Here is a 23431-nt window from a genome sequence, read left to right on the forward strand (position 1 = left end):
GAGAGTCAAGTATATCTTTTATTGTGCCTCATTAATATGCATGTTTTTGGCACTCATTTGGGTTCAGCTGGTATGCTTTCCAGTACCTCATTCTTTATTTATATGAGACTGGGAGGTGTGACCTATGGAGCCAGTTGGCTGTCATGAATTGGAATATTCATTAAGCCTTGTGAATTATGCATTGAACTTCTTATAATACCAAGATCCACATTTGATCCAGCCAGAACTCTCAACTGTTTCCCGTTAGGTGGAATGATCCACAGTTTGGTAAAAGCATACATGTGCTCATACACTGCAGAAGGCAAGCAGTGCTCCAATATATTTGTAATCCAGAAATGCTTAGGGATTTTGTGATTCATGTTTGACAAACTGGGTTTAATATTTGTACTTGTTTGAACAGCTTTATAGTTGTCTCTCTGCCTGTAAATCACAGTCAGCCTGTGCTCTTCTACGTTTTGAGTTTCTTTCCTATCATTCAGCAGCCTGTACAACAAATTGTCTTCTTGTCAAGCTTAAAGGTCCAGATCTGGCAAGCAAGCCTCTTTATATAGATATCAACTACTATTTTATATGGGAAATTCAGTGCTTAGATTATGGAATGACTCTCAAGAATTCAATTATTCAAAAAGGGAAAACTATTGACTGACATAGTGGTCACTGCCTATTTCTTTTGATGGACAGATTAAACTATTTCACACAGGCTAGATTTTCTTTTCAGCTACAGCTTCTGAGTCTTGTATGTATTTCAAGGTTTAATTTGTCTGGTAGGACTATTTGATCAGAAGACCTGTCTATGATTTTTTTTTTATCATCAAAAGCATGGTCAGCACCCTATTTGTATTTCCAAAACCACTAATTGTATACCCTTCTTAAGAGCTGCATTGTTTAAAATGTACCATGCTGTTGACTACCTAAAAAGACTTAACATGGAGGCAAGAGGTTAAAATAAAAAAAAACCCTGAAAAACTTGATGGGTCAAGATAAATGAAGGATTTTAAAAGACTTGGTCACTTCAATAGCATCAACAGGTCTTAGTGCAGAAGAGTTGTCTTGTCACCTTATGACCTTTTAGCTTGAGATTTGTAGTTTCAGTATGACCTATGCAAGCCAAAACTGTAAAAAATAAAAAAATTAAAAAAATAGAAGCTCAATCCTCTGAGTGAAATATCTGCACTTAGATTACTCTTTTGCCATTGTGGCCTTATGTACTGACTCGAACCTGTCTGATGTACTGTACCCCCCAAAGCGAGCAGCAACACTGTGCAAAGTAATTATGAAAAGCAAAAAGCTCTTATTGCATAATCTATATTCATTTTATTGTGTGTGATGGGTTCTGTGGCCTGGCCTGAAAGTGGAGAGCCTGATCTATGAAAAGGTCACGGGTGAACCCTGTGTAAAATGGCATTGTTTACAGTTTTTTTTAGTAAAGAGATTAGCTGTCATTTATTTTCACATACCTAACTGAAGAGCTTTAAAGGTTCCCAGCAAGAGCATGTTCTCTTCTCTTTCTCAGCCTGTCACATACTTGTCAGTTCCAATAAAATTACTTACCTGAATTATGCAGATGAGGTTTTGTTGTGTCCAGCACCCATCATTGTTCATCTCCACTACAGCTGAAACTTAGGGCAGACCCCTTGCTTATACTGTCTGATTTCAGCACTCCTTAGGTCAAGACCTTTCAACCTCAGGGCTTGACTTATGCCACAGCCATTTGACAAATCGCCCAGACCCTCACAAAAGCTGGTTGAGCTCCAAAGTGACTGCTCTCTATACACCACTGTTTCACTGTTTTGACATTTCCTTCTCACTTTTCCCCTCAGTAATTAGACAAAGGAAGAAAAAGACATTTGTGTCCAAGGAATGCTTTCATTCGGGACTGTGATAAATGGCCACCCTTTCCAAGGAGCTGCAGTCCAACTGTATGACAGAAAGTTCCCTCACAAGAGGGCTACCCGTGGAGAGCCACCCATCAAAACACTTTCACTTGGAGTTTCATCTTTCACTGTAAAACCTGCCTAAAGTTTCCGTTGATGGTATAACTTTTCATCCAGCCAGTGAAATGGAGTTGAACCAGATTCTAGGTTCATACATTGTTAATAATTTGGCAAGGAATGGTTTAACGTGTTTAGCATAGTAAATGCAGCAGCAGCAGAGCAAGCTTGGTACTTCTAGTACAGTTGGATTAAAATGCAAATAATAAAAACTACTGAATTAGCAACCTTCAGATATTTTTTTTTCTTCAGTCCCATTCACTCTTTGAAAGTAAATTTATGGTGTTTTCAGAGATGTGGGAGATGGGATTAACACCCTCCCCACCCCAAAAAATCCTATTGCTGATTCCTTGCATCCTTGGTCAAATCACTCAACTACTTAGCCTCAATTTTCCAATAAATAGAATGGACATAATGTTATTTTCCTCCTTTATAGTGTGCTTTGGGATCTATGAATGAAACAACAATATAAAAGCTGGATAAATAATAATAGTATTCCATTAAGTTTTCTCACATGAAGTTCTATGTAATTCAAATGCAGCATATCCTCCTCCCTTACTGTCCATTATTTTTCATGTATTTACTTTCTAATAATGCTAATGTTGGACTATCAGTGATCTGACATATTAGTGGAGCATGTCAAATTTGAAATTATTTTTCAGGCATTCAGATCAGGATATTTCCTTTCAAATTCACAAGTAAGTATGGCTGAAACAAAACCAGCATTGTACTGTAAAAATATTTCTTAATAGAGATAAGTTATGTCAACCATGTTTTTATAAGCTTCTTTCAGATTATTGAGTTAATGCTTATTGTTCCATCGGGGATGAATGGCTGCCAAACATGTAAAATAATTGAAACTGCATGTGACTCAACTGTTAGTTACAGTGAAGAATTAGTGTGTTACAATTCATGTTATGGTTAATCTGTCTCTTCTGTTCATGGTAGTGCATTAATCAGAACACTACCAAATCACATTACCAAATCATTCAACCTTTATGATCCAATACCACATTAGGATTAATAAACTAACAACACTACTCCTGAAGTTCTATGCATAATATATGACCCTTTCCTCTAAGGCTCCCAATTTAAGAAAAGCACCAGGAAAAACATCTGAATCTTATCTGAACACTTAATTTTGGACAACAGTAAATGCTAATCATATATTTTTCCTGTTGTAGCATAGCAATCCCAAAATGTTATCTATTCCTAAGAAATCTTAAGAAGTTGGAATGGAAGACAGGAGTGGATTATTTATACTAAACTATGCTAGTTTATGTGCAAAATAATTCCTTTGAAGTATGGCACACTAAAGAAAACAATAAACATCATATCTAAAAACATGGCTTTTAGAAAACCTACCATCCTGCTCCCTTTCATCTTTTATATACATTGTGTAAACACCTGAAATGCACCAAAATTATTTCCAAAATGAATACAAAGCCAATGAAATGCATTAATTTGATTTGAATTTTTGCTCTGAGAGCCACATGAGGGAAAGGGTCTTTAGAAATTTCCCATGTAAATGCACTAGACCAGACAGCCTGATATGCTTGAAATAATACACCCTTAGGCCTAATACCCCGGATGCATTCCACTTCACAGTTCCTTTCCAGTGCTCGTGAATGCATTCAGTGAGGAAAAGGAAACCATGGGAATTCACTTGGTAAACCTTTAACTAGTATAGCATACACTATAATTGTTTGTTTCTGTTGAATCATTTAACTGGAGAGAGCCAAGCTCTACCAGTCAGAACATATTGGAAATGCACGTTCTCTGGAGGGCAAAGCTGTCAGTCCTTTCTTGGACAAAACCTCATTCATTTTAGAACCTGAGCCTGCTCTCACTTAGTGAACCATGTTGTTGTAATACAGACTCAGAATAATATTTAATAGTATGCATAAAATTCTACAATTATTTTTTTTCAACTTAGTAGCTTTTTCCTCTCTCTTCTTGACCTCTCAAATCTACATGCTCTTTCTGCATAAGATTATATTTGTTAAACCTAGCCCATCTCTAGTGTCCTACTATTAACTTTTTTGAGTGTTCTGTGTATTGGTTTTTATGTTTGAAACATCAATGATTTTTTATGTGCAAGAGGTGGGGATTTTTCTGAGTAAAACCTTTTATTCATGAACACCGCATGCCTTGGCAGCTGGGGGGGCACAGCAGTGGTGGTAGCACAGCAGGAGTGTGGCAGCAGTAAGCGGGGGATCTCCCACAGATGCCACCGGCACTGTCAGCAGTGGTGGACGGGGGTGGTGAGCGCCAACAAAGGGTCAGCGACCACCTGTAACCATTGCTGGCAACATCAGAGGCAGCCAGTGGGGATCATGGACTAGCGGTGTCAGTGGCGAGCGGTGACCGCCCGCAGGTGCTTTTTTGTAAGGGGTGCACTGCCACACTCAGGAGGTGCACATGCACCCACGTGTACCCCCTACATGTCACCCCTGCTTTTATTTGACCAACTGCATAGTCCAATAAAAATATTACCCACAAAAATCCTGGCCTCTCACACATTTCCTTGAGGATCATGGCTACAACATCACCCCAATAATATCAACATTTTTTTATAAGTGTTGTGTGTAGTTTCCTTCAAAGATGAAGTGCAGGATATTATGAAGGGGGCAGAACAGGCAACTTAACAAGGTACCCACTGAGATTTGGTCCCTTGAAAGAGGACAATGGATCTTAGTCCCCATCGTTATCAGAGAATTTACACAGGGAACTTCAATTAAATTAATAACAAGAGTTATATATGAGTTGATTTGTTATATAATAAGAGTTCTATATGCATCTCTATGCAATAATGTTGTGTAGCAATAATAATAATCTCACAGTGGCCATATTATGATTATTTTAAAAAGTACATGATAAGCTGAACCCTATTATTTGGAGTTGCTATAATTAGGAATTCAGCATATTGAGCATATTACTGCAAAGGGAAGAATACCCTGGCATTCCCACATCACAAGTACATGAGGATATAATTGCAGAATAGCAAAATATCTGCAGATGAGTGTTGCTTCAACCACCTTATCACTAATTAAAACAGGGCTGGTCCTAATTAGTACATACTTAGGGTATAAAGACTTCTAAGAAAACTGCAAAGTTCAACAAAGATTTGTGTTGGTGATTCAGTAGATGGGATTCTTTCCTCTGGGCAGTGTACCAAAGCCCCAGTACAATGTTAAAAGACACTGGACAGCTTGGGATTTGAAGCTGGCATTTAAAACCAAAGTCCTTGCCACTTGTGATTAAAAATGTAATGGTACGTTACACAAGAGTTCCAGGTAGATTTCAATGTACGTAATGAAATTCTACTAGCTTAGTTTCCTTCCACAAGTTATAGGTAAAGTAGAAGAGGTGGCTATTATTTGTTTTGCAGACTTATTTTTCATATAAATTGTGTAGAGGAATTTCTCTAATGAAATAAATTATTTACTTATTCTACAGTGCTACCTAACATTTCATCATGTTACTGAAATATGGTTTCTAATCCTTAATACTTTAATTGTATATTATAAGGATATTATATATATGGGTGTATATATATTGTATATATAAAGATACTTTAATTGTATATTATAAGGGTGTACATACCTTAAAAATTAACAGGCACATGTAGTGATAGATGTGATAAATTTAATATCCATTATAGGTAGTGGGGTCAACTGTAACTGACAACCAACAATATTATAAACACCAGTAATAATAATATGAAGATGCTTAAAAGTTCAATGTTTTAGTTTCTCATATTATCAAATAATCATGTTTGAAACATAGCTGAATAGAAAACAACTTGGTGCCAGACATTCTCTCATCTTTCTTGATGAAGAATAATTTTTACTGTAAATTCATATTTGTAACAAACTTCCATGGCTAAATATTTTAGTTGGCCTCTGTAAGTAAATAATTTACAGGCATTTTTTTTTTTTTCTCCACACAATTATTCTTTATTCCAGCCATTTTCATATAATTTAGTTGTTATCGCTTGTATTGTGCCCAACTGTTTCATTTAGGGATTAGAGGATTCAAATATCCCATAAAATAGATTCTCTGCCCCATTCAGTTTACCTGTGTAATTCAACAATTTCCATGCTAGTCTGCAGGCTCTGACATTGGTTTTGCATACAGATGTACCCTCACAGAGAGGCAAACCCTGTTGGATGGAGGGGAGTATGAAGAGGTGCCAGTGAGTACTAGAGTGTTGGGGGTTCTGAGAATGGGGAGCCGTGTGTTGCAGGAGTCTTATCTACAGTGGGGACTCAAATAGCACCCTGCTGCTGATACTGCTTATGCTGTGACTGGCACAGGACCAGCACAGTCATAAGTCTGGTCTACCCACCCTACTGTTGCTACTACAACAGCAACACAGTGCTCCAGGGTGGTTGGGGCATTATTCTGTCACCTCTACTAAATTGGCACCCATGTCTGGTGCCCCACTCCCCCACCCCAAGTTATTCTGTTGCCCACACACGGTTACACAACTGTAGGTTGTATCAGAGAGAATCATATATGTCTCCAATACAACTTTAAAGAGCAACAGTAGCTCTGTTGCGGTAAGCCAGTGGTCACCAACCAGTGGATCTCAATCTACCGGTAGATCTTGGAACCTCTTGGAGCAATCTGAGGCAGACTGCGGGAACAAAAGCTATAGATTTACTTGAATTATTCTGTCTGACCTAGAGCACATGTTTCAGGAACATGCTCAATCTTGATCAAAGAAACAACCAACAACAAGGAAATGGAAGGCAATGTTCTAAGGGATAACCAACATGACTTCATTGCGAGTAGGTCTTGTCTGACCAACCTCATTTCCTTCTATGACCAGGTGATGCATCACCTGAACAAAGAAGAAGAGGTTGATGTCATTTATTTAGATTTCAAAAAAGCCTTTGACTTGGTCTTCCATGATGTCCTCATGGTGAAATTGTGGAATTGCGGTCTTGACAACCTTATGGTCTGATGGCTGGGGAACTGGCTTTGTGGTCAGACCCAGAGACTGACAGTCTGGCACCAAGTCAACATGACACATGGTGACCAGTGGCATCCCCCGGGGCTCAGTACTCAGACCAGTACTCTTTAATATATTCATAAATTATTTGGATTCAGGTGTCAGAAGTAGACTGGCTAATTTCACGGACAACAAATTATAGAGAAGTGCTGTCATTCTAGAGGACAGGCTGGCAATTCTAGATAATCTGGACAGGTTCACAAGGTGAGTGGATCAAAACTTGATGACATTCAACACGGAGAAATGAAAGGTGCTTCACCTCGGGAGAAAAAATTCACACCATGACAGAAAGAGACTTAAGGGTCATGACTGAACACAAGATGAACATCAGCCACCAATGAAATGCTGCAGCCAGCAAAGCAAATAAAACTTAGGCTTGCATCTATCAGTGCATCTCAAGCAAGACCCAAGAAGTCATCCTCCCACTTTACTCGGCTTTGGTGAGGCCACAGCTGGAGTACTACATCCAATTCTGGGCTTCACACTTTAAAAAGGATGTGGAGAAGCTTGAGAGAGTCTAGAGGAGAGCCACACGCATAATTAAAGGTCAAGAAAACAGGCCTTATGAGGAGAGGCATGGGACTCTTCAGCTTGGAGAAGTGAAGTCTCAGGAAGATCATTGAGTCCAATCCCCCACCCAAAGGGCAGGAAGTCAGCTGGGGTCATAGGATCCCAGCAAGGTAAGCATCCAATTTGCTCTTGAAGGTGTTCAGTGTAGGTGCTTGAACCACCTCTGATGGGATGACTTGGTGGCAGCCTATAACTATATAAGGAGTATGCTTCAGGAACTGGGAGAATGTCTGTTCACTAGGGCACCCCAGGGGAAGATGAGGTCTGATGGTCACAAGCTGCTGGAAAGCTGTTTTAGACTGGACATAAGGAAAAACTTCTTTACCATCTGAGTCTTCAGAGTCTGGAACAGACTCCCCCAGAAGTGTGCAAGCACCCACTCTGGATGCCTTTAAGAAACACTTGGATGCTTATTGAGATAGGGTGATCTGACCCCAGCTGACTTCCTGGCCCTTGGCCATGGAACTTGACCCAAGCATCTTGCAAGGTCCCTTTCAACTCTAATGTCTATGAAATCTTAAAAGAGCTGCCACAGACCCCACTTGGGCCATAAATTTGGTAGGTCCCTACCTCTAAAAGTACTTATAAGGCTATTTTAAGTCACCTGTTGGTCTTCTCCTTGATTAATTAAATAGAACGGTTGCCCTGAGGGGTCAGGCCAACACTCAGGATCTCAATATTGCACTGTTAGACAGGAGGGTTTGGTGTACAATTGCATATGCACACATAAAAATCAATTAAGCACACATACACTCACTAGGTGAATACACCCCTACTAGGCATACACACTCACACTACCAGCACAAGCATATACACATCCAAACCAGCCTAGGCACATGCATACCTGTCACCAATTCAAGCACATACACTATACACCTCAGAAGTTAGACACAGATCACTAATTTATATATCATGCACACAATGCCATATATACACACACACTCTCACACTAACAACTCAGATACACGCACATTCAAAATAACTAGTTTAGGTTAAGCCCATACACGCTACACACACCAAATGTAGACAGAATCAGTTACCAACACCTGCACATCCAATACACATACACTAATTCATATACCACACACAGACAATAATATCTATATATTTCATAGACATTAGGGCTGGAAGGGACCTCGGGAGATCATTGAGTCCAGCCCCCTGCCCAAAGGGCAGGAAGTCAGCTGGGGTCATAGGATCCCAGCAAGATAAGCATCCAATTTACTCTTGAAGGTGTTCAATGTAGGTGCTTGAACCACCTCCGCTGGCAGACTGTTCCAGACCTTGGGGGCTCGGACAGTAAAGAAATTCTTCCTTATGTCCAGCCTGAAATGGTCTTGCAGGAGTTTGTGACCGTCATCCCTTGGGGTGCTCTGGTGAACAAATGTTCCCCCAGATCCTGGTGGCCACCCTTGATAAATTTATAGGTGGCCATCAGATCACCCCTGAGCCTATGCTTTTCCAGGCTAAAGAGTCCCATGGCTCTCAGCCTGTCATCATAAGATCTGTTTTCCTGACCTCTGATCATGCGTGTGGCTCTCCTCTGGACTCTCTCAAGCTTCTCCACATCCTTTTTGAATTGTGGAGCCCAAAACTGGACGCAGTACTCCAGCTGTGGCCTCACCAAGGCTGAGTACAAGGGGAAAATGACATCCCGGGATTTGCTCCAGAAGCATCTATGGATGCAAGCCAGCGTTTTGGTCACTTTACTAGCCACAGCATCGCATTGCAGGCTCATGTTCATTTTGTGGTCAATGATGACCCCCAAGTCTCTTTCTTCTGTAGTGCTAACCAACGTAGCACTGCCAAGCCTATAAGGGTGCTGCAGGTTTTTCCTCCCAAGATGGAGAACCTTGCATTTTTCGGTGTTAAACACCATGAGGTTCTTGTCTGCCCATTTGCTGAGCTTGTCCAGGTCAGCCTGGATCACCCGCCTGTCCTCTGGCGTGGATGCTTTGCCCCAAAGTTTGGTGTCATTGGTGAACTTGACCAGTCCACTCCTGACTCCAATGTCCACATCGTTAATGAAGATGTTGAACAGTATGGGTCATATATGTGTATATATATGTGTATTCACTAATTTACACACATACCACCCATCTACACATACACACAAGTGAGTTCCTAAGTTGGGTATTGTGATATATATGTATATGCTTGGTGTACTTGGGATACCTGGGGAAAGGTTAAGGTAAGGAAGTAGAAGTGTAGGGAGTTAAAGTTACCAGAACCGGGATTAGGACCAGTAGGCTACAGGGGCCTGGGCTAAAGAACTGAGGCTCAGGGATAACTTTAGGTTAATTGATCTTAATTGAGTAAAAGACAATGCCCAAAGCCTGCAGAACAGGGAAGCATGTCGGCACAGAATCTGGGACTGGAGCCAGAGCTATGGGGGAGGTGAAAAGGTAGATGGGGAGAGGAGGGAAAATGGGACTAAGAGAAAATATGGGTGTTAAAGAGGGGATCTGGGTGTGGGGAGCCAGAGGATGGCTCCAGGCCAGCTAGAGAAGTTGCAAGGAGCAGCAGTAGGTGCTGGAAGCTGGAGAAAAGCTCCAGCTGCTGGAAAAAACTGCAGGACGGCTAAGAGGAGCTGGGAAGCTGCAGGAGGGGTGGGGGAAGGATTACAGAATGTGCGAGGGAAGCCTAAAAACAGAAGGACAGACAGCAGAAAATCACAGGAAAAGCAGCAGGCGGCAGGGTAGCAGGAAAGCAGAGAAAAGCAGCAGAAAGTCACAGGGAAAAGGCAGTAAGAGCAGGGGAGTCCAAGAGGTGGCAGAAAAGGGGAGGTAGAATTGGGAGGAAATCGGGAAACTAGCAGAGAGGGTGGGGACTAGAGCTGAGAGAGAGAGAATGAGGCTGGAATTTAAGATAAGGAAGGGACTGGGATTTAGTAAAACATGATCCAACTCAAGGTTGAAAATGACAGTGGTTTTATTGAACAGGGAAGATGGTGACACAATGTCTTATTGGTTCCCTTGCGCGCTCGCGCACACACACACACACACACACACAAATGGCAGTAGGGGTTAGAAAGGCTTGGTGATGGGGTTGAAGTCCACTGAAGTCCAAGAGGAGAGACAGAGAGAGTCCAAATTGTAGGAGGAGGTATGCAGGTAATATCTACCTATCCACGCTGGAAAGGGGTCCTTGTCCAGTAGGTGTTGTCCAGAGGGGGGTCACTGGCAGAGCCTCTGGGTAGACAGGTGGTGTGGCATGGTGCTGGTCCAGATGGAGAGGGTGTCCCACTGGGTCTTCTTCACTGCCCCTTTTTATAGGGGCAGACCTTGTGTGACCCTAGTGACAGGAGGCATGCCCAGGCAAGGGTCATCCCCTGGCATACTGAGCATGTTTGCTCCATGCAGGGATATGCAGTTTCAGGTGTCTGTAATGGTGAGAGTTGCTGGTTCTGCAGGGTCTTTTATCTTTCAAATGCTGGTCTTGTCTCTGTTCCTGGGTGAGGTCCATGGTTCCTGGATGAATCAATGCAAGGTGATGGCCCGGTCGTTACAGGCCATTCAGAAGAGGCCTGCTACCATTGTATTTCAATCATTCCCTATCACACTCATTCATCGGGGAACCAATTTACATGGGAGGGATACATGTGACTCATACAGTTGTGATACAGGCGATGCCCAGGCAAAGGACACAAGGTGGAGACTTGACATATAAAATGGAAACTTGACATGACTTTGGTTCACTTACAAACACAGGCCTAAGCCATACAATATCCATATGAAACCATACAAAAATGGTAATAATACAATATACAACAGTAAAAAATCAATATAAACCTAATAATAATACAATATAAAACAGTGGATATCCAAAACCAATAACTTGCTACCAAAATAAAAATGTTTAAAGCTTATCCCACATCTTAGCTTACTTATACTTATGTATTTGGAATAGAGAGGGAGAGAAAAAGTTAGAAATAGTTGGGGAAGGGGAGTGAATGCAATAAAAAAAAAAGAAAAACTGGGGGTTTTGCTATAGAACCTTGTACAATATAATGTGCCTTCTCATAAGTCATCTCTGAAATCTCTCCACTTTTTCTATATTCTTCTTGATCTACAGACATCAGAGCTCAACACAGTATTCCAGTAGCAATCAAGCTAGTGCTAAATATAGAGGGGGACAAAAACACTTTGCTCCTGCTCATATTTCAAACTTTATTAGTAAATGTAAACAAATACTTAATTATTTACATGGATATTTTGTAGACTTAATCTGCGTACCAATCCACGCATCAAACCAGCCATTTTGCCTCCGAATTTCACTGTGATGCCTGTTTATTCATCATGACACCCAAGTATTTTCCACACTGCTGCTCTTGTAATTGAGGCCTACCTCCTTTATTTCTGGATGTTAGACTTTACATTTAGCTATACTCAAACATATTTTGTTTTCCTGCACCCAGCTAGCTAACTGTGGGTGCAGCTACATGTTCATTAATATGCAGTGGTTACTGTTCATTTAATTTAGTATTTGTATCATCAAGTATTAAATAAACGTGCAGTAACCAGAGCACCAGTGAACACCTTTTTAGTGATGCTGCTGGCCTAATAATCCAGTTCAGTAGCATATTAAATTCTCCATGCTGAGACACACTACTGTGCAGTATTATTAGGCTACTGTGCAGTTAACATCTCATGTAGATGCACCGCAAAAAGCCCGGACATGCACCCTTTTCATTTACTACATTTAATCTGTGTATGCTTGTATGTGTTTTGAGAGGAAGAGCTATTGAAAACTAAAGGGGAAATCCTGGCTTCATAAAAGTCAAAACACCTATTCAATTCAACGGGGCCAAGATTTAAATTTTGGTGACCCAAAGTTTCTACTTCCATCCTGGGTATTCAAGGTGAAAAGTGCTACTGGTTGAAATTCTTGATAAGTTCTTAACTAAAAATAAAGTTGTCTTCTTAAATCAAGTTAGCCAGCTCAAGTTAACTAATTTTAAGAAAAGTCCTAGTGGAAACAAAGCAAAATTGAGTTAAGGATGTCACATTGTAGCTACTGCAGAGTATTGGAACAAGGGTACGGTACAGTTTAAAGCACTCTTAAACTTTTCTAGTGTCTTCTGCTGGAGCTGTATGCAAGGAAAGCAGATAGACAGGTTCAACATTCCAGGTTATGTGGTCTTGGTGAACAGTCTTTGATTAGTTTTTTTTCTGACTGAAGAGGGGAGCAGAGTAGGTTGAGGTAGCAGAGAGCTGTCCAAATCTTTGAAGAGAAATGTGCAGCAATTGTTTTTGGAAAGAGGGCAGAGGTGTCTTTTTTGAGCTTTCTCAGAGAGGGGATTATCTGTTTGCCACTTGTTCACCATCCCAACTGAAAAAATAGAAATTGTGTACCCTTTGAAAATAAATAAATCACACTAAAAGCACTTAATTCTGCCTCACAAATTTCTTCTCCAAATAAGAAGTTGATCTTCAAGGCCTCAAGGTCTGCTACCTCATGGCAAAGCAGCAATAGCATGTTGAAAGCAAGGAACTGAGGAGATCACAAAATAGTCTGTTGCTATTTTTCATTGTTTCCAAGTTATTAGATTTAGACATGGTGACTCCTCACTTTCATTTTTATTTTTATATAGCAACTACATAGCCTGTGCCTGAACTGTTAAGAATGAATTGAACAGCGTTTTGGTTTCTGTTGCTACAAACATTCAAGTAATGTTTCAGAACATTGAGGGTACATACATATATTTGGAGAGGTTAGAGGAAGGTTAAAAATGGCCACCCACTCTAAGTAATTCACCCAGGTGTGGATCCTACATTTAGATTCCTAGTTAGGTCCATCTCAATGTGAACAGAACTGTACAAAACATAGGCGATACATGGGTGGGGCACAGGCAGAGCACATGTCCCCCCTGAGATTGGGCCTACCAGCCGGGCAATGGGGGCACCCAGAGAAGTGCCAGCAGCACTTCTGGTTTTGCCACCGGCACTTCCAGGGTTGGCAATCAGCTGCTGGAGGAACACCCCACCCCACCACCCCAGTTGGCAATTGGCCACTGGTGCCCCCCCAAGACTTCAGAGGCACCAGTTGCCCATGGTACAGAAGTTCAGTAAGATTAAATCAGCCTAAAAATGGTCAACCTGATCTAAGTTAACTGTACCTTGAAGGTAATTTTAACTGTGATCAGGTCTGGTGAGACTAATCTAACTGAACTTCTGTACAGTCCCCAGTGCAGCTCCAGGGTGAGGAAAATCTAGCTATTGGCACCAGTCCCATGACTGTGATTTTCCTAGTCCCCCTACCCGCCCCCTTCCAGCACTGAGCTATTTTTAGCCTCCAGCCCCTTGCAACAATCTCAGATAGACAACCTCTACCCTCCCAAGCCTGCCAAACACCCCAGCCCACGAGTTGCTCCCAGTGCCAGTTTTACTGGTGTTTGCTGGTTCCAGAAGCTGAGGAAGTAAGTTTGGGTGCAGGGAGGGGCAGGTGGAATTAAGAGGAGGTTGGTTCATTGAAGGGGGTTGTTTGTCCGGAGATAGGGAAGTCAAAGGGCTACAAACAAGCCCTCCCCATTCCCCCCCAAATCCTTCTGTGGATCCCACTTCCTCCCCCAATTCCTCAAGCTCCCACCCCTCACCACTATCCCTCCCATCCCAACATACCTTAGATTGGGTGGCCATTTTTTAACTCAATCTAACCTATCCAGATGTCCATACATACACTACAGGTATCACTGTTGTACCAATTCATCATCATCATGAACTGCTGCTTGGTATTTTGTTATATAGAAAAACTTATTTGGATTCATGAACCTTCTTCTAACTGCATAATCTTCATGAAGCTTATCCTCCATCCTTTCTCTTCTGCCCTTTTCCATATTTATTCAAATAGATTCTTTTTCCCCAAATGCTCTGACAATTCCTCCAGAGATCAATTCTTTTCACATTCATTTCTCTTTATTCCTACCATGGCAAAATAAATAACTTTTGAAATAACAAACCAAAATTAATTACAAGCAAAGCAGCCAAAAACAATTTAAGGTATGTTACTCATTGGTCTAAACTGTTCTTTAGACTCTAGTTTATTTTCTTTCTTTTTTAACCTCTCCTGATGATGTGTGAACACAAGTAATCATGTGGACAATGTGTATGTAAAATATGTCAAAGAAAGTGAAATTTATCTTTTGACCTTTAACTTTCTCTGCATGCACATGTATGCTTTGTGCTTCGTAATGGAGAAGCAGACTCAGTCTATACTGCTGAAAAAGTCTCTTTCGATCAATTTTGTTTACATTTTTTATATATGTATTATTTAATACACATCTGTTTGCTTCTATTTCACTGGTACTACTTTTAGACAGCTACATGTTTTTTGTGGTAAATTGTGATACCTTGCAATAATAGTTTCTGCTGTATGTACTAGGACTCCGAACTGAAGTGGGACTTCAGTGCCTGAAGTGAGATTTAGGCTGGATTTTGACACCAAAGTGAAAAATCAAAATGTTCAAAAACTCTGCTTAGGTACCTGAACTCCATAATGCCTCTTAGGTCTTAAAGTTCCTCAGGTGCCTAACATCCTGCATCTGTCCATGCCCACAAATGCCTCAGTCTTAACAGGTCTGAGCAACTCGGCAACTGCCTCATACTTAGAATCTTGCCTGGTTGGGGGGGGAGGCTTGATCTGATAGATATCCTGAGAGTGTGCCTGATGGATGGGGCTCAACATAACAATACATTGCACTAACCACTTTCTTTCTAAAATATAGAATCATAGAAAATTAGGGTTAGAAGGGACCTCATGAGTTCATTTAGTCTAACCCCCTGCTCACAGCAGGACTATCCCCAAATATAACATCCCAGGCAAGGCTTTGTCTATCTAGGTCTTAAAAATCTTGAAGAGTGGAGATTCTATAACCTCTCTGGGTAACCTGTTCCAATGCTTTACTATCCTCCTAGTGAGAGATTTTTTTTCCTAATGTATAACCTAAATTTCCCTTTCTGTAACTTGAAAACTTTGCTCCTTGTCCTGTCATCTGTCACCACTGAAAACAGTCTAGCTCAGGGGTGTGCAAAATATAGCCTGTGGGCTACATCTGGCTTACCACAGGATTTTATCTGGCCTGTGGTGGATCCCTTGGCCCCAGGTGCAGGCCCACACATGCAGCCCATGCAGCCAGTCTCACCACCCCTGGGCATGAAAAAGGGCTGGGGTGGTGTTGCAACTAGACTCCATTTCCTGGCAGCCCTGGCAGTGGCTCTTTCCAGCTGCTGCTGCTAGTGTCACTGCTGCCACCAGACCAGACCCTGATGCCTGGCCCATCTTCCCCAGCACCTACCACCAGGTGCACTGGAAAGAGTGAATGGTTGGATTCTCCATGGAGACCAGGGAGGACCCACACAGATAAGGTGTGCTCAGCCAGGTGGTTGGGATGGGACCATGAATGGGCAGGGAGCAGCATCCAGAAGTGGAATGGGTAGGCAGAGCTGGGGCTGGGATCAGAGGGTGATGAAAGCATGGGGCCAGGGCCTAAGGCAGAGCCATAACCTGCCACCCACACATCTCTGTGATAGCCACCAGTTCCATGGGTAGGGGCATGTAGGGAGCAGATTACAGTTCTTTGGGCCCCAGTCTTGCAATGTCACTACCACACGATTCTAGTGCTGACCCAGGCCCCACCTGCCCATCTTTCTCCCAGACAATGCTCCTAGCCCACAGTCCCATCCTATTCATCCAGCCCAGTGCACCCTGCCTGCAGGTGTCCCAGGCTGGTCTGGGACTGGGATCACTGGGCAGTGACAACACAAGACCAGGGCCCAAGGCAAATCCACAGTCGGCTCCCAGATCTAGTAATCTACCACTTACGGAGTTCTGGTGAGTTGTTGCCAGCAAATGGAAGGGTGAGGAGGTACTGACCCAGCCCACAACAGTTCACTAAAACTCCCTAAATGGACTATCAGCCCAAATAATTGCCCATCCCTGGTCTAGCTCCATCCTCTTTGTAACCACCCTTTAGGTAGTTGATGCTGTTATTAAACACCTCCTCCCCACCCCCAGTCTTTTCTCTAAACTAAATAAGCCCAACTGCCTCAGCCTCTCCTCATAAGTCATGCTCCCCAGCCCTCTAACTAGAGGTTCACTGATACATTGGTCCGATACCAGATTGGTACCTATATAAAGAAAACTGGCTGTATCAGATAGCCTGCTGGGGCCGATAATTTGGCTGATAAATGCCTGTGCTGCATGGAGCACAGCTGGCAGCATGGAGATCTGCCTCCAGCTGGTAAGTCCAATGTGGTGGAAGGGGATAGGGGGAGGGAAGTGGCATGGAAGGGCAGATAAATACTCCCCATGGTGAGGGAGGGGATGGGGCAGAGGCAGGGGCAGGAGAAGGGGCAGACACTGCCCAGGTGGAGTGGGGAGGCCTGGAGCCACAGCTCATGGGGAGGGGAGGAGGCAGTTTCCACCACTGCTTGCCACCTGGGATGGCACGTGGGGGGGGCATGTACCTCCCAGATCTGCATGGGAGGGGGTAAGCTGCAGCCAGGGTTGTGTGGGGCTCTTCTCGGTGGAGGCTGGGCTCAGAGTGGGGGCCAGCAGCACTGGGAAGATGCTGCATCCACCCCAGATTTTGCTGCCACTCCACTCCCAGCACCATTGCCACCAGCCGCCCAGCACAGCCCCAGCTCTTCCCGCCACATGGGTGGAGGCAGGGCATTGAGCCGGGGCTGTGCAAGGCAGTTCTGGCAGCACTGGCAGCAGAGTGGTGGCAAAATTTAGGGTAGATGCAGCATCCTCCCAGTACCGCCGGCACCCACTCTGAGCCCAGCCCCTTCCAAGAAAAGCCTGGCACAGCCCCAGCTGCAGCCTGCCCCCACCCTTCCCCACCCCATGCAGACACAGGGGCACATGCTCCCCCCCCGTGCCCTCCCAGAGTGCAAGCAGTGATCAGAGCTGCCTCTCCCCCACCATGAGCCATGGCTCTAGCCTCCTCCCCCCTGCCTGGGCAGCACCTACCCCTTCCCCCAGCTTCACTGTTGGGGGCACTGATCTTCCTCCCCCATTCCCTCTCCCTCCCCTTCCCCTTCCACCACACTGGACTTACCTGCTGGAGGAAGCTGTATCAGAAATCAAATTGGTATAGGCCAATATGCCTCTTTAAATATCGGCTATCAGTATCGGCCCTAAAAATCGCTATCAGTGCACCCCTACCTCAAAACATTTTTGTTTTCCTCCTCTAGACTCTCTCCAGTGGAGGGCAATGAAATGATTAGAGGGTTGGGGAACATACCGGAAGAGAGTATTGGCTTACTAATATTGTACACTTACCTAGAATCTCATTGTAAGAGCTCTCATCTAGCACACAGGAAATATAGGTTGAACTTCTGCCACTCCAGGATTAAAATTCACATCCCCCAACCCTCTGGAGAATGAAAGATTGGCATCAAATAGTCAGGAAAAGAATGTGAGTTTCCTAGAAATGTCTGTTCACTCCTTGTTTACTTTAATTTCATAGCAATAAGATTTTCACTTTAGAGTCACATCTTTTGAGTTGCTATATGAAAATTTAGAGGATAGAGAAATCAATCTACGTTCCTCCTCATGATTTTCATGAATCATAGTTATTCCCATATACTTAGATTTCATGTCTTGGTTCTGTGTGTGTGTGTGTGTGTGTGTGTGTGTGTGTGTGCGCGCGCATGAGCACATTAGCAGTGACATGTTTTATTATGATATTTGTAGTCTGCACCTGCTTAAAGGAAATAAAAGTTCAAAATATGATTGCCAAAAGGAAGCATCATTATTATAAAATTTCCTGTCACATCATCTGTGAAAACAGGAGATATCACTTGACATAACTGATTAATCTGTTTTTTCTAAAAAATTTTAAAATATGACTTCATTAATGTAATCATTCCAGGACCTCTTGGATTACTAATCATTCTTCATAAAGACTGAATCCTGATCTCTGATTTACATGGATATTAACTTCATTAAAGTTATTCCAGTGTATCACAGAGCAGATTTGGCAAAGTACTTTTTTTTTTTAAGTAAAGTATGTTCATTGGAATTATCTGATATTTGCAGACTTTCCTTACTTTTTTCCTTATCCTCAGCTGGTGTTTTAGAGTAACAACACTGAAGTCAATGGAACTGCAGAGCAGCTTAGGATGTGGTCCTTAGCAAATGTAGTTCATCACATACCATAATCAGAGGTTGCTGTCATATGTCTCATTCTGATGTAATATACATGGTAGGAGTAACATAATATTCTGCTACAGTTCCCATTCTAAGTGTAGCCCATTAAGTCATTGGAACAATGCCATGTCCTGAACATAGTGCTGGTCAGTTTAAGTATTCCTTTTCCTATCTACAAAAAATTAACTTCAGTGGATGATTAGCTATGATCACTCCTTAAATAGCCAAACACTAAATACAAGTCAATTAAGTGGTTATAAAATATGGTTATTGGAGACAATTAATGTATTTTAGAATGATATTTCAAAGCAGACATAGCTATGCATCTCATACATTTATAAACTGAACTTTTAATGTACACCAAGGTGTGAACATGCATAGTATTAAAATGTTACTGACAGCAGCAACATCTGGATGATTGCATCCTTGAAAACAAGCTTTATGAAATAGTACTAATTTCCTAATCATTAAATGTAGTTTCATTTCCACCTTCAGTGAGTGAAAGTGAAATGAGATGATATTTATTGAGAAAAAATATATAAATTCAAGTAATTTGCATCTCAAACAAACCATATTTTACAATAAATGTGATTTAGCCTCAGTGTTTAAATTTTTGGCTAAGACTTAAAGCAGGAAAAACACTGAATATCCCCCAAATAGCTGTTGTGTCGGACAGGATTGTAATGAGGAATTAGACTTTAATAGTTGAACCCACTATGCTCACTATAGCCTCAAAATCTCTTGTTCTCCTATTAAAAGCTGAAGATTGTCAACTATTAAACACTGTTAGTAACTGTAGCTAATGCAAAAGCATTTTTATTAGTTACACTCAAGTCCCGTCAAATCTCTAATTTGTGTTGCTGGGTTTTCCCCTTTGATCTTCTGTTCAAGTTCTGGTAGGGGGAAAAAGGGGAGGAAGGGAAGCATCAAATGTGGGGGAAAGAAGTGAAGGTAAATAAAGAAAGAAAATATGAAGTGTAATAAAAAAATCAAGGAAAAGGCAAAGAAAAAGAGAAAAATATAAGGGTTCAAAGAAAGCATAGATGGAACAAGAAGGCAAAAAGTATTGACAAGAAGCACCTAGACAATGAGAAAAGAAAACAAAGAGAAGAGGGGAAAGTGAATTCATGAGGGACGAGGGAACACAGGCAATGAGAAAGGAACAGCAAAAAAAACCAAAATGGGTAAGGTAGAATAAATAAGTACTGCAAGAAAATGCGAGGAGTGAGACTCGCAAAGAAATGGGGACGACAGTGGGTTTTCCCCCTCTCCATCACTTACTTCATCCCTAAATTTCTAAGCAGTGACTTTTTTCCGAAATTATTCTGATAAAATTTCATTGGGAACAAATAGATATTGCTATTTTAAAATTACTCTTCCTGGTCAACACTGGGATTTGCAGTTCTTTGCTAGAAAACAAACCTCAATGTGCTCTTAGTTAACAAACTCTGACACTGAATATAGCCATATGGATTTTCCAGTTTGCAGTTCCTCCCTACTTAGCAATCCCTGAGGAACTCAATTGCCTGTTTCAAAATTTCATTTCAATGTTATGAGGTCCATCAAAAGATACACTGAGAGTAGCTCTAAAGGGCTCATTAAAGTTTTCTTTTTTAAAAGTTTTGGTGTAAACCATATGGGGATGATCACCAAATCTAGTTTGGGGAGTCTATTCTGAGGTCCCACCCCATGTATGGAAATACACTCTCCCAGGAGAAACTCTCCTGGGAATTTCCACAGATTGACATTCACAGATGTTAGGGGCTCGAAGGGAACTCTAGAAATCATCAAGTCCAGCCCCCCCCCTGTGCTTGGGAGGAAAGACTGCTGGGGTCAGAAGACCCTAGCAAAGTGAGCATCCAGACTTTTTTTCAAGATATCCAGAACAGATGATTGTACAACTTCTGGGGGGAGTTTATTTCAGACCCTGGACACTTGAGTTGTAAAGAAGTTTTTCCTTATGTCTCATCAAAAGGGGTTTTCTAGCAATTGATGACCATTAGTCCTAGTCTTCTCCTGAGGAGCTGTGGTGAACAGATGTTCTCCCAGTCCCTTTATATATTGATAAGCTGCCACTAAGTCCCCTCTAAGTCTCCTCTTCTCCAGGCTGAATAGAATGTTACAGAATGATGTAGCCCTGGTTGTTCCCAGGTTATTTAGCTTGTTAAACTGAGCTAATTCCTGATTTTTAACTTGATTCTAGAGGATAAAGTTGATAGGGCCACTGATTCTTGGTGAAGTTAAAGCAAGTTGAGCCACTGTTGGTATGTCCCTCAGCAATAGTTTTACCAGCTTCCTCAGACTCTGATGTCCATTAGCCAGTTTCTGCTGGCCAGATACTTGACGTGTCAGTTTAAACTCAAGGTTCAGTTCAGCCGATAAAACATTTGTCCTTCCTCTACGTCAAATACACCTAATCACTTGTCCAATAAACCTAACCATCTGCCCTGTACTTCCCAGCCAGCCTTTCCACCAAGCACAACTAATCCATTCCATTTCTTTTCCTTCCTCTCCAGTTCACTCAGATACACTTTCCTGCTTTTACACTTTTCCACCACCCGAGAAACCTGATTCTTGACTCAGACTCAGAAAAACTATTCTTTGGTCTAACACATGAATTTCTTTACTGTTTTCCCCCCAATTTATTGACCCATAGAGCCCCTGCTTATCCATAGGAGCCAGAAGATTTCTTTTTTTAACTATCCATTTCCCACAACACATCCTGCCTCTCCAAATTCTTTCTCTTCTTCTTTTCCCTCTCCAAATCCAAGAACTCTTTTGACCTCATTGTAGGCCTCTATAACCTCCCCTACAAAGCAGGGGCACTCTTCTACATGCCAAGTGAGAGCTAATGGAGAAGAGTTTTATCACATCCTTGACATATAAGGTATGTCTATATCAGCGGTTCTTAACCTTTTTAGCCTCAGGGCACCCCTCAGAAAATGCCAGCTCTTTTTTTTTTTTACTTATTTTTTTGACAATGGAAAAAAAATAGAGCAATTCTTCTGTTGCAAAGAACTCGGAGGGCATGGGCATGTGAACACCTGGAGTCTTTTCAAAAGGGAAACATTTAAAAAAGGCAGTATAATGCACTCCAACTTTATCACTCTTTCATCCAGGATTAAATTTGGAGCGGGTTTGCTGTACATGAATCATTGTTAGCTCATTCGCACAATAATTTGAACATACCAGTTAGTACCATTTTGAAATATTCCTCTTAGAAAGGGCTCCAAACATTTGCAAGGACCTACATACATGCTGGACACCTGCTCCAACACATGCTAATTAGCACATGTCAGAGCAATCTCAATTAACTGAGTTTGCTGGAGCCTCAGTGTATGTATCTTCAGTGTCCCCTTGCTTCAGAATGGTAGTTGGGATGTTTTTAACTAAAGCTTGCCAAATGAGCTGTAGTTAAAGCTCATTGCCACCATTTTGAAGTGCGGGATGCTGAATATACAAGACTCTGCAGGTGCTTTAATTAGAGTAGCTCCCGAGCACCATTTTAATTAAAGCACCCCTCCCCGCCACCCTCGAGCATGTGCAAAGATGCACTATGCCCACATCCAGAAAGCCCCCAACGGGTCAGAATGTTTTTACCACTACAGATTCCTATTTGAAATCTCTGAGTTTATGTTGTGAATCATGTATAAGTGTTTCCACACCCAACAGTGCTAATATTCTGCAGCAACCCAGGGCACCCTAAGAAGGATCTCATTGTACCCCAAGGTACATCCTGATTGAAAATCACTGATCTACACTGACAGGTATCCAAGTATTCTGTGGCACATCCTAAAAGTCTCTATCATGTGATTTGCCCTTCCCCATATATACTACTAATTACAAACCAAATTGATCCACATTGTGCTTTTTAGAGCTCATATGCAGAGCTTTTACATGTCCCAGGTTCTTTTGTGCCATGCAGAGCTTGTCCATGTGGTCTTGTCTTTTCTAATTTCTCCAAAGTCAGAATTTACTGCAACCTGCCAGTGTTGAAGGGCAGAAGGGTAGAAGTTATTGGTCCTCACAATGACAAGCAGAAGTCACTGCAGCCCCCCAGGCACTGTACTTCTAATTTTCTATTCTTTTCTACCTGTTTCCAAGAGTTCTTTTTTCTCAGCTTTTTTTAAACTCACCCCATTAAAAATTGCTTCCTCATATTCTCTGTGTGGGTTGCTCGGATGTCACTGCTTCATACACACCATTCTGATCTAGAGTTAGACTTGGTGACATCAGTGTGTCACTTGCCTCATCTGTGTGTACAGTATACGAAAATATTTAGCCAGAACTCTTCATCCTTATTGACAAATTCTTGTGTAACACAGAACTGCTGAAAATAACTGAATCATTTTGGCCCTGCTGAAGAACTGTGGCAAACATTACCTCCCTTGCCTCTGGAAAAATGACTTATCTACCTTTCCAAATTCAATTTTATCTTATTGTATTTTTCTTTCTCTTTCTGACCCTTTAAGACAGCTTGAATTCTCTCTCAATGGTCCTATGCATGTGGTTGCTTCCCTTTCTGTTTTATAGAATCTGGACCCCTTTTCTGCAGCTGCTCTGTTTTTGGCCTACTGCCCAATTTCTCTGTGCATCCTCCTTTTTAATGAAGTTTATTTTTCTTTGCCATACCTGCTAAATCTTTCCAGGGCTGTCAACCTCCATCTTCCCAAAATCCCTTTAGGTTTTCTGAAGT

Source organism: Crocodylus siamensis, chromosome 3 (assembly GCF_052110815.1).
Source record: "Crocodylus siamensis isolate JL-2025a chromosome 3, ASM5211081v1, whole genome shotgun sequence".
NCBI classification, from domain to species: Eukaryota; Metazoa; Chordata; order Crocodylia; family Crocodylidae; genus Crocodylus; species Crocodylus siamensis.